This window comes from Sorex fumeus, unplaced genomic scaffold (assembly GCF_029834395.1).
Source record: "Sorex fumeus unplaced genomic scaffold, SorFum_2.1 ptg000006l, whole genome shotgun sequence".
Taxonomy (NCBI): Eukaryota; Metazoa; Chordata; class Mammalia; order Eulipotyphla; family Soricidae; genus Sorex; species Sorex fumeus.
The window spans coordinates 62,306,530-62,319,640 of NW_026606063.1; positions in this window are offsets into that span (position 1 = coordinate 62,306,530).

Sequence of the window (13,111 nt, forward strand, 5' to 3'; positions counted from 1 at the left end):
TAAAAGGCAATCTCTGATTCCAAGGAAAGAAACTTGACACAGGAAGTTTAGTGAAACAGTGCAGTTCCAGAACACCCAAAAGCCTCAAGACCCAGAATATTCATAAAATATTTTCAGGAAACAATAGACGATCGAGTATCTAATTTATTCTGAATAAGGTAATCCGGCTTATCAAATGTAGCCTGCCCACAGGGCAGAGTCTGGCAAACTCCCCGTGGCGTACCAAATATGCCAAATACCAGTAACAATGATGGGTCTCATTCTCCTAAAGAGCCTTGAATATAATCTCAGGGCTAGGATGAAAGAGACGTTACTGGGGCCTGCTCGAGGCAATCGACAAATAGCAGGATGATGAAATGAAATGAAAAAGTAATCCGGATCTGGGGAGGTGGCACAGGTATTTCCACTTACCCTGGTTCCACATGCAATCCTGTGCGCTGGTGGGGTGTCCCTGGGGAGCCCTGATCACCACATCCTCCAGCCCTAGCATTGACCCATTCAGCTGGCTGGTCAAGTATCCCCTTAGCCTTCCATTCCTCAAACAAGAAAGGGGTGATGCATCCTGGGGAAAAAAAAAAACCCTTTTGATTGAAGCTCTTGGGGAAAGAGCCTAGAGAGGGATGGGGTAGTGAGCAGACGCTGGTGTCCTTGCGTTTGTATTGGCTTCTGATCCAGGGCTTGTGTCTGTTGCATGCAATGAATGAAAAGACCAAGCACAGTTGTCTCAGGCACAGTGAAATTGAATTTCACACACCCTTCCCAAGTGCATGCATTTTTCAGCCTAACCCACTCTGGGCCCTGCTAGAGTCTTCACCTGCTGTTACATGAGCAGCAGTTTTAATTAGTGGTTGCTGTTTATGTGTGAGCCAGACCTTCTCAACCCTGAGTATTTTCCGTGAATACTGATCTCACTGTGACAGGTACACTAGGTTCTCCTGAGACAGGGGAAGCTGGGAATCATTCATAGTCTCCTGAGTCTTAATGCTTGCTAGTTAGTTACTTGTATTCTGTATATACCTGAGTAATTCTTCCTCTTAAATACAGAATTGAAAAACAAACAAAAAAAAAAGTCGCTAAGCATCAGAGATGAGGCTCAAGTGGTAAAACTTCATTCCTGGGTTTGATCCCTGGCACCATATAGGCCCTTGAGAATTGTTGCGTGTATCCCTGGCCCCAACACATCTTCCTACAGAACAGAAATGGAAAATATTGCACTGCCAATTCGCCACCACTGTATTCAGAGGTGGGGAGGGCACATGGCATTAGGGTATCAGTGATAAGAGCTGTGTGGTCCTCTGAAGATGAACACCCTTGTTTCCTATGCATTAAGAATTTTTGATTTTGCCCTGTCTAAATGAGGGTCATTCTTCACAGGGGGCAGGTGAGACCCCCTCCCCACCCTAAGGAACCCAGTGCTGGCAGCTGAAACCCTCCAGAAATCAACCACACCATGCTCATGGCCGCTCTCCACATGCTCAGGCTGAGCCTTACCCATGAGTGAAGCCCTAGAAAACCCAGGTATGCAGAACTTTGTGACTGAGAACTCTGGGTTCAATGGGACTAGGAATGGAGATCCTCCGCCCATACACAGCACCCCCCCACCCCCATCTCCAGTGACTCAGCAGTCACGCCCATAAGCCACGTCTGGCTGGCGCCAGATAATCTCATCATCGGCCACCATCCAGATCGAAAGTCTTTCTTTCCCAGAAGGGAGCATAACAGGAGGCTCACCATAACCATGTCACCAAACCCCGTGCCAGGCTGTTTCACTCGGGGCGCTCCAGAGGGAGGTGGGTGAGAACCATCCCCTCCCCAAGGGAAAACCTCAGCTGAAAGGTTTTTTTCCTTTCAGACCTGGCAGCTGAAAACCTCCAGAACTCAACCACCACCATGCTCATAGCCACTCTTCACATGCTCATATTGAGACTTACCCATGAGTGAACATTTTCCTGGACCGCACAGCCGCATTTGCTTCACTTCATGGGACACACCCTACCCATATTTCAAGAGTATCACACCACATTTGATGGGATTCATAGTACAAGGCAGTCAACCTTAGAGTTATTATTATATTATTTTAATAATATAATATTATTTCGGTTCTGCTTTGGGGCAGGGATCGGGATACAGGATGGAAACACCTGAAATAGGGTGGTGGGAAGGTCTACAGTGGTGAGATTGGTGTTTGAATATTAAATGTAATTAAATATCTTGAACTATCTTATAAAAATATGGTAGCACAGCAGCACTGTCCTCCCATTGTTCATCGATTTGCTCGAGTGGGCACCAGTAATGTCTCCATTGTGAGACTCGTTACTGTTTTTTGGCATATCGAACACGCCACAGGGAGCTTGCCAGGCTCTGCCATGCGGGCGGGATACTCTCAGTAGCTTGCTGGGCTCTCTGAGAGGGATGGAGGAATTGAACCTGGGTTAGCTGCATGCAAGGCAAATGCCCTACCCACTGTGCTATCACTCCAGCCCACCTTCTAAAAATTTAAATAAATAAATAAATAAGGTTTGTTCTCAAGTACAGCTGTGCTATGGAAAAGAGGAAAGTTGGATTTTAGGATTAGAATAAATTGTTCACTTCTCCCCTCAGCAGGGACAAGATGTGAAATTCTTTGTTACCGCTTCCTGCAAGTCAGTTCAGTCCACGTTAACTAACTGCACCTGGTTCAGAAGAACAGTGCTCTGAGGGATTTGCCGTGCTTCCTGTTCCTGCTTCAGTGCCTGCAGCATCCGGAGAGGTTCTCTGGTCTCAAGTGTGGGATGCATGCAGCTTGAGTTTCTGAGACAGTTTAAAATTGTGAGGTCTCACAGTGACTCACTGGCCCTGGATTTCTTTCATTCAGACTCATTCCCACCACACCTACAACAATTCACCACTCACAGTTTTGATTTCCAAGTATTGGGTCCTAAGGAGGTTGCCATGGTGACAGGTTTGTTTTTCCTGAATCAGGAACCATGCACTCACTTCTCAAATGGATCTAAGAATTTTAATTTCTAAGTTTGTTCTATTTTTTTGCAATTGCAATGGAGGGAAGACTTAAGTCCTTACATGTTGTTTTGTTTTTAAATGTGCTCATTTTATTTAAAGTAAAACTAAAGAACTGTAGAATACAGACCCAGCATGCAGGAGTTAAACATGTGGCTCCACTATTTACCAGCTATGGGAGGCTCATTTTGAAAGAAAGATAAGAAAGTTACTACTTTTGAACTGGAGACATAGGATGATAGGTAAGGTGCTTGCCTTATACACCACTAAACTGTATGTTCTCCTGAACCCCACCAAGGTGATACTTGTGTACAAAATTCTGGTAAGGCTCTGTAAGCCCTTGATCATCTCAGGATGTGGCAGAAAAAAAGTAAGTTACTTTCATTTTGAAGAAGATGGAATAGACATACTTTTCCTATTCCCAGGTAAATAAAATTAAAAATCTTCAACATTATGTGTAAACAGTTTGAAAGTGGTTAGGAAAAGGCTGACTCTGTTCAAAATGAGGTCTCTGGCATTAGCCCTGACTCAATCCGTCCGTATCTTGTAGGGAGAAAGTTTGGGCAGCATATGTACACTAGTGCAGAGGAGAGAGCATAGTGGGAAGCGCAGACACCATCAGGAGAAACCAGCCCTACGTGTACCAAGCATTGAGTCCCAAGGAGGTTGCCATGGCAACAGGTTTGGACTTTCTGAATGGGAAAGAGGAGATTTCTGTGCTTCAGCCACACAGGTACCCATTTTTTTTTTTTTTGGTTAGGGCAGTCCAACAAACAAAGATAGAAACTAAGTTCCTTGCATTTCCTTTTCATACCCCAGACTTGTAGCTAGAGACGTTGCAATTCAGAAATGCCAATGGGCATTGCCTGAAGGAACCCCAGTAAAATACTGTTCACCACCTGAATATTGACATGTTGTCAACTAGTGTGACCTCAATACATGAATGGTCATAATTTTTCATGGCGAAATGACATGATTTCTGATCAAAGCATTCATGTCATCTGTTTTATAAATAAAGGATTCCATGTTTTGACCCTCTTTAAAAAAAGAGAAAAAAGCCTGTTCATTCTAACCCACTTACCAGGGAAAAGGCAGGTGGGGAGACCAGTGTAGAACAATAATGGTTCTACTCCAGCTTCTTACACATAAGGGAAAAAAAAGCTGCTCCCTTTGCACCAACATGGGCCACAAGTTGACACAGGATTCCACCTCCAACTCCAGGATTCAAGGAATTCTACCTGGGGGAGCCGGATTGCCATTCCCACCGGCAATACTGTAGGTGAGGGTTTTGCCCCCATGGGGCAGATGAGAGTAGGCCTACAGGAGGGTAGATCTTTTGGCTCTTCCTGGTAGCATGAGTCAGCCACCTCACTGGAAGCCATGCGGGCACTGGTCATCTGAGGAGAGTCTTCGACTCTAACTCCTTGGAATGGTATCAGGAAAGACCTGCAGTAACTCAAAATAAACTAATACCAGTGTTTACCAGAATGCTCAAAGTAACAGATTTCCAAAACCTCACTCACTGATTTCCAAAACCAAGCTCCAAGAAAAACTCAAATGTTGGTAGGTACAATAGAGAAGGGACCAGTGTGACACTAATAGTTGGAAATGATCACGCTGGACAAGAAACTTTCAGTATCTGTATTGCTAACCACAATGTCAAAAAGGACGGTGTGAGAGAAGTGGGGGGTGGGGGTGATAGAGGGGAAATGGGTGCTGGGAAATGTACACTGGTGGAGGGATAGGTGTTGGAACACTGTGATTGAAACCTAATCATGAACAGCTTTGTAATGAGCTATCTCACAGTGATTCAATTTTTAAAAAATTTTAAAAAACCCTCAGATGAGAAAGGCCACTATGTTGATGCTGAGTGGCATAGATATTAGAATTACTTAATAATTACTTTAAAACCATAAAAATGCTTCAGCGAGGAGTCTGAGAGATAGGGATAAAATATTTGATTTGTTCATGGCTGACCCAGCTTGAATCCTGGACACCACATCTGGTTCCTGGACCTCTGCCAGGAGTAATCCCTGAGCACTGCCAGGTGTGACACAAACAGTAAAATGCTTCAGTGAGCAAATGCAAACATGCATGAAAACAGGAAAAAAAAAAACTAGAAAATCCCAGCAAAAATAAGATACAAAATACTAAGCGAAATGTTTAAGGTTGAAAAGCTCTTTGGATAAATTCAACATTTCTGAGAATGACCCTATTAAGGGAAGGGGAGAGAAACCTTAAAAATCATGTTATTGGAGCTCTAGGACAGAAAGTGGATAGAATTAGAAAAAATTATTCCAAGAAAAAGGATGAACACTTTCCAAAATTTGACAAAACATCATAAACTAGTCGATTCAGACTCAAACTCGATTCAGATTAAAAATACTGAGTGAATCCCCTAGAAGATAAGCCCAAAGAAATCCATGCCAAGATGCATACAAGATTGGAAACTAAAATCAGAGGGAATACTATGAAAAGCAATCAGAGGTAAATGACAAATTGCCTCTCGGGGCAATATGATTAGAATAATAGCAACTAGCGCCAGGGAGAGAACTGAAAGGGCTGGAGCACAATCCAGGCATGTGGGGCCCCAGGTTAACTCCCCAGCATTGCATGGTTCCTTGATGGGCACTAGTATGAATGTTCCACTGGGCCCCAGTGTTCAACTTACCAGCCCACACAGTGAGGCTAAGTATCTCTGGAATGTTCCCACACCTCCTGAGCTCTACTTGGGCAGCACCCCCTCTCTCAGAAAGAAGAAAGGAATAGTAGTAGCAAATTTCCTATTAGAAACCAGAAATAAGTAGCACACTTTCCAAGTGCTGAAAGAAAACCCAGAATTTATGTATTCAGTGAAAATATCTTTCAGAAGTGCAGCAAAAACCAACTTTTCCTCATAGAAAGGGAAACTCAAGTTTCCAACAGTAGAGATATCCTTATGGGCTAAATTTTTTAAAACCCCGGAACTGACAAAAGATGGTGCCGTGGGATAGTGGGAAGAAAGAAAGAACATAGAAAGAGCAAAAGTAGGGATAGATTTAAGCTTTTTCTCTCGTGCTTTCTAAATTATATGTGATAGTTAAAGCAAAAATTATGACATTGTTTTTCAATGTCTGTACAGAAATAAGGCAGTGTAAATGTTATAATTAAAAGAGATTGAGTTTTCCTCAGCTGAGTATATAGAAGAAGACAGTGAAGGTGGGTGAAGTTCTCCAGGTGCTTCAGGCAATACCTATTTAGTCTTTGTAAGAGTCTAACAAATAAATCTAGGTTTTCTATATATATGTAAAAAAGCAAAATTTCTATAATTGACTCAAACTAGTAAGGTTGACCACCAGTAGATTTTGATGTAATGTGTTGATATCATGTAATTCCAAGAACAATCATTTGAAAAACTGTATGTAATAGACTCAAATACACAAATGTAAAAAAGTGTAACAGCTCACTAGAAGGTATAAAAAAGGCAAAGCAAATATAAAACAAAAGTGAAAATGACAGTTTTAAGTTTTAACATAAAAATAATTAAGTGTAAATGATTTGGCGAAACCAACTAGAATTTTGGCAGAGCTTTTGGGGGTTTTTTGGGCTTTTTTGTTTGTTTGGTTGTTTTTATTTTGTTTTTTTGGGGGGGGTTTTGCCTTTTGGGGTCACACGTGGCGATGACAGGTAGAGTGCTGCCTTGCATGTAGCCAACCTGGGTTCCATTCTTAACACTCCAGATGATCCCCAGAGCCCATCAAGAGTGCTCTTTGAGGTAAAATCCAGAAGTAAACCCTGACCACCACCAAATGTGGCTTTTAAACAAACAAACAAACAAACAAAAGAATCTCAAAGTTTAAATGTTACTAGAGAATTCCACCAGCAGAAAAATTCAGGTAAATTCTACAAATCTCTTAGAGAAACTAAGAGGAATATTTTCCAATTTATGAAAATTGTATATCTCATCCAAACCAAAGATGGTACAAAAAGGAAATATAGACCTTATGAAATAGGTATAAACATTTCAAATGAAATTGTACCAAATGGAATTCAATAATGTATGAAAAAAACTGTATCCCGACCAAGAAGAGTTCATCCCAGAGTTACAAGGCTGATTCAATATTTTAAAATCTTGATCAATAACTGGGTATGAGCCAGGAGGAGAATAAATATTAAATTTTAAAAAATTAAATCAATCTAAATTTTCTAGCTAAAGCATATTAACTATACTTTATGCCCTCTATATCTTTCTCACAAAACTTGAATTTGATTTTTTTTTGTTTGTTTTTGTGGGGAGGGAGGTTATACGCAGTGATGCTCAGGGATTATCCCTGGTTCTGTGCTGAGGATTACTCTTGGTAGGCTTGGGGGACCATATAGAGTGTTGGGGGTCAAACTTGGTTTGGCTGCATGCAAGCACTTTACTTGCTGTACTATCATTCTGGCCCTCCAGAAACCTTTAATTTAAAAGACATTTTCTTTTTCTATTCTCTCTCTTTTTGAGGGGGGAGGTCCAAAACAATGCTCAAGGATTACTTTTAGTGCTCATGAATTCTTTCTTTCTTTCTTTCTTTCTTTCTTTCTTTCTTTCTTGCTGTTTTTTGGGGTCACACCTGGTGATGCTCAGGGGTTACTCCTGGATCTGCACTCAGGAATTATTCCCGGAGGTGCTCAAGGGACCATATGGGATGCTAGGAATTGAACCCAGGTTGGCCGCGTGCAAGGCAAACACCCCACCTGCTGTTCTATCAATCCAGCCCCTCATGAATCATTTCTGATGGTGCTTAGGGGACTACATGTGGTGAAAGGGATCAACCAGGGTGCCTTGTGCAAGCAAAGACTATACTATCTCTCCAGTCCTGAAATATTATTTTTTGGAGGGGGAGGGTGGGCAGGGAATGTGGAGCCATACCTGGAGGTGCTCAGGACTTCCACCTGACTCTGTATTGATGATCTCTCCTGGCAGTGATCAGGGAGTCATGTGTGGCACTGGGAATAGAATACCAGTTGTGTTCAAGCAAACAAGCAAGTGTCTTAACTCCTGAACTTAATCTTAATCCTTAAGATTAAGTTTAAGAGATTAAATCTTAATCTCTTTAACCTCTGAAAGATTGTTTCTAAATTGAGAAAAAATTAACAGGCATTTCAAGACTTTGTAGGAATAATAACTAAAAATGAATTTTATTAAATATTAATGAATATTGTGACTGAAAATATAATAAAGGTTGGGCAAAGGTGATAACATCTAATATTTCCACTTTGGAGATTACAGTTATTTTAATATACAAATGATGAAAAATTGATGATAATGTGTTATTACTTTTCAGAACAGACTGTCAGGTTCAGTTGGTCTACTGGAAATGTCATGGACAAACAGTGAATCAAATTCTTACCACGTTCCCTTCACATTGTGAGGATTATTTTCATGAAATGTGTTTCACAGTGAAGTAAAAAGACAAGGAGCTTTTTAAAAGACAATGAGAAAGAATGAAATAAGAGAATGGAGCTTTTTAAAAAGACAATGAGAAAGAATGAAATAAGAGAATGGAGTTCAATTAAAAAGCCCCCCTGGTCCCCAGGGCCAGAGCAATAATACAATGTTTAGGGTACTTGTCTTGCACTGGCCAACCTGGGTTCAATCCATGGTACCCCATTCGGTCCTCCTAGCATCACCAGAAGTAATCCCTGAATCCAGAAGTGACCCCTGAGCATCACCAAATGTGGCCCAAATCCTTCACCCCAAAACGCCACTGATCCCCTGAATTAGATGCAAACTATGCATCTGCCACAATCTGTTTCACACTTTGTTATAATGCCTGCCTGTCTGACGCAGGCTGCTACTTGCTCTTAATTTAATCCTGGTGGTGACAGCAGCATCACATGATGTCTGCTCTGCCCTCTTCAGAAACTATCTTGTATTAGGCATGTTCAATATTCACAAGAGACAGAGACTTTAAATCCAGTTCCCAGGAAAACTTAATGTCTTTTTCTCATTGCTGTAGAACAGACACCGGTTCAATCATTCAGCCAACATATTAAGATTGTAAGCCAGACTGTTTGATCTTTCATTTGCTGGACTGTAGCCCAAGGTGGGACAGCAAATCCCTCATATATTCCAAATGCTTCTAGTGTCTAGTCTTACCTGCCCTCCTTATGCACTCTACACATTTTGTTGGAGAGAAAGTTTAGAGTTTCAGAGGACTTCACAAAATTCATTGTGCTTGGTGTCTTCACAGAAGCTCATCAGGGTTGGAGAGTGGGCTGTGTTGTGAGCAACACCATTGGGTGCCATGTGATCCCGTGTAGATTCTCCAAGAACCAAATGAAGACTTCTTTCTCCCCACAGACCTTTCAGTGTTTGAAAAGGAGCACGTGGATCACTCAGCACTAACATCCCCAGCATCAGCTCACCCGGTGACCTGACTGGTCTCCCCCAGATGGCATCCATTGATCTTCTAAGAGATTGGGCTTGTGGGTGGGATAGCAATGCCTGGGTGCAGGCTACTTCCCAGTTCCCACTTTCAGCTCTTGGAAAGTCTCTTTTCACAGTAGGACTTTTTGTCCTTTGTTAAAGAATCAGCTTTATAGGAAAATGGTGGTTTATGAAAGCCATGGGCTGGAGCAATAGCTCAGCGGGTAGGGTGTTTGCCTTGCATGCAGCTGACCTGGGTTCAATTCCTCCGTCCCTCTCGGAGAGCCCAGCAATCTACCGAGAGTATCTTGCCTGCATGGCGGAGCCTGGCAAGCTCCCCGTGGCGTATTCGATATGCCAAAAAACAGTAACAAGTCTCACAATGGAAACATTACTGGTGCCCACTTGAGCAAATCGATTAACAATGGGACAACAGTGTTACAGTGGCAGTGCATGAAAGCCATGGAGAGTAATTCTTATTCACAGTGGTTTGCAGTGTTTCTTGGTGGGGAAAAAAGGGAACACACAGAGCAGTAGATTAGGTGGTCTAGTTTGGAAAGTGCTTTTCCACAGGTCACTAACCAAGCTTGGCATAGATTCCCATGTGGGCCTGTCCTGGAATTCCCACCCTGGGTCGAGATGGATTACTGCTTAAAAGGCAGCTAGCACCAACTATTGTCTCTGGGAGAAAATCTGGCTGTACTGTGTCCAGGCTAAGCACAGTTGGAGGAAACCATTGGCCTAAGAAACAGGTTTTGGAGAGAGGTGAGGGCTCTGTTATGGGGTTGATGGAGAGCATGCAGGAACTGAGACAGAGCCATGCTTGTCCCAGGAAGCTGGATAATGTCCCACAGTCACTGGAGAGTTAGTACAGTGTATGCAAGTACAAGTATGTTTGCCTTGCATGCAGCCTGACGTGGCTTTATCTTCAACACCACATCTGGTTCCCCAAGCACCCACAAGATCACTGAGACAAGACCCAGGAGTCAGTTCTGAGTTAGTCCCAAACCCCATCTCCAAATAAATAAATGATTAAAAAATTAAAAATAAACCTGACTTGTAATTTCTACTCCGTTCTCATGCATTTTGTATCCCAGAAGGTATGTCATCCAGTTCCTCCAGCCACTTTCTACCCATGGAAAAATGAAACAAAATTCAGTTTTCTCTTTCTGATGTGGTCAGGCTTCATCCAGAATGGATGACAAAGCTCCACCTCTGACAAGGCCTGTGCTTGGCTCTGAGATTTTCATTGTGCAGGAAACAGTTGTGATCCTTATTGTGGGGAGTACACTTGGACCAAAAGAAAGTGGTCATTGAATAACCATTCACATGATAATTTTCTCTCTCTCTCTCTCTCTCTCTCTCTCTCTCTCTCTCTCTCTCTCTCTTTTGAATTCAGAAAATACCTAAAAGAATTGAATTCAGGGAAGAAAGATAAGAAAGTGCCCAGATCATGGGATCATGGGAGGGGTCTACTTAAACAGGGTTCCCAGCACGTGGTAATTTCTTTCAGGAAGGGGCTAGGTCACAGACTGTAGGAGAACCTGCACTGCCAGGTGTGGCCTTGGCGGTTCCCAGCGTTGTTAACAAGATGCATTGCTGGCTGTAGCTTCAAACTGCTGGCCCTGTTGGTTGAGTATCACTAAGTAGGACCTTTGGAATGGCTCACAGGACTCCTTAACACATTTCTTGGAGGAGACAAATAAATTTTTTTAATTAAAAAGAATAAAGAAATTAAAGAGAAACTTGATTATTTGAACAGCAGGGAACAATTTAAGCACATTTGGAAAAGAAAGAGGAAATAAGTTGAAATGTATGTACTTGAATTCCAGAAATAGAATGAATAAGAAGCTTCATTCAAAGAATAATGGTTAGGACTGGAGCCATAGAACAGCATATAGGGTGTTTGCCTTGCACGCAGCTGACCTGGGTTTGATTGCTGGCAGCCCATATGGTCCCCTGAGCACTGCCAGGAGATATTCCTGAGTGCAAAGCCAGGAGTAACCCCTGAGCATCGCTGGGTGTGACTCAAAAAGCCAAATAATAATAATAATGATAATAATAATGTTTAGAATTTTCCACATGTGGTCAAAGATGCCAGCCGTCAGATTAGGAAGTCCAACTGTATGAATATATATTGGCATAGACTGTCATAGATCTACATGATCATTGCCTCTGTGTTTCATTTTTCCCATCATATAGACACAGTTTTATAGAACTTTACATAATGGTTACACCTCACATATTGCATTCCCAAAGTGGCAAAAAAAAAAGAAAGAAAGAAAAAAAAACCCTATGATGATTATGTGAAAAAATATGGTGTAGAGATAACAAAGATGAGTGGATTGTACAGACAGCTAGAAAAGGCCATGAATCTCAGAAAGGAATGACAAATGAGTAGTGAATTCTTAACATTGGAGCATTCCTAATTGGAACCATAAGACAGTATGTGATTTTTTTCAAGGTGTTGATTAAATAATGCAACCCAAAATTCTATGCCAGGCAAAATAAGGGGATGGACATAACTTAAAAGTTAGTCACCAAGTGTCCTGCACTAAACAGTTCTACAAGGAAAATGCCCTCAGATGCCTGGTATGAGTGAGAAAAAAGTAGCAATACATACTGGTAGCAATTTAAGCAAGCTAATGACTATGAAACAGAGATCTTTAGGCTAAATCTGAAATACCAGCTCATAAATTGGGAGGGGAGATTAAAGACTAATGTATTGCTAGATCTTTGTATTGTTCACAAGAGAAATATGGCTGTTAATAATCTATAACTACAGTTGCCTATGTATTAAATACAGAAACACTGATAGCATAGACTCAACATATACCTTCAAGGGAAGTAATGCAAAAAGAATTAATGAGTTAAATAAATAAAATTACCCTAGTAAAATACGAAGAAAAGAAAGGAGGTGGAGAGTGGGAACAGGGAAAATAGGAGAAATTCAGGCTCAAAATGTGATGTCAGAACGAAAACCAGATTACTAATCCCAGTAAATGTCACTGAACTAAGTTCTCCCATCATGATATGAATATTTATACCAAGTAGAAGTCACCTTTTATCTGTGTTTTGCTTTCTGTGGTTTCAGTTACCTACAGACAATGATCTGAAAGCATACTATACAGTAATATATTTTGAAATAAAGACCAGGTTCATATAACTTCAATGCTGTATATTGTCACAATCAATATGCTACCTATTATTACTGTTGTCAATATCTTACTATTGTTGCCTTGAAACTAGTTAACTCCTGAATGGGTCCTTGAGTTATTATTTATAAAATTAGCGTACAAAACTCATGTGTTTATGAAGTTTTAGCTATTTATGTAACAGCTACATAAGGTAGTTCTAAGTCCCCTGATGTCCTCCAGGCCTCACACTGGTGTCTTACTGGGTCTCAGGTGACCATCCTTGGCCTACACTAACCCCTCACTGGTTCTTATGTCACTTTTCTCTCATTCGGTCTGTCCCCTAGCATCTGGGTGCATTGTCCTTTGATGTACTGGTGTGAGGTCTAAGGTCTTGTAATCTGCCACTGGGAACTCAGAACTGCCTGTCCAGGCCTGTTGTCAGTTGTTTGTTTTTCATCCCTTTGACTCACTTTTATTCTCCTACCACATGTATGGACAAGAACTGCTGTTTTCCTACCCTCTGCCTGACACAGGTGAGGGTTCAGGAGTCTGCCTTCACACCCATCCAGGTGCAGTTAGAGGGTGC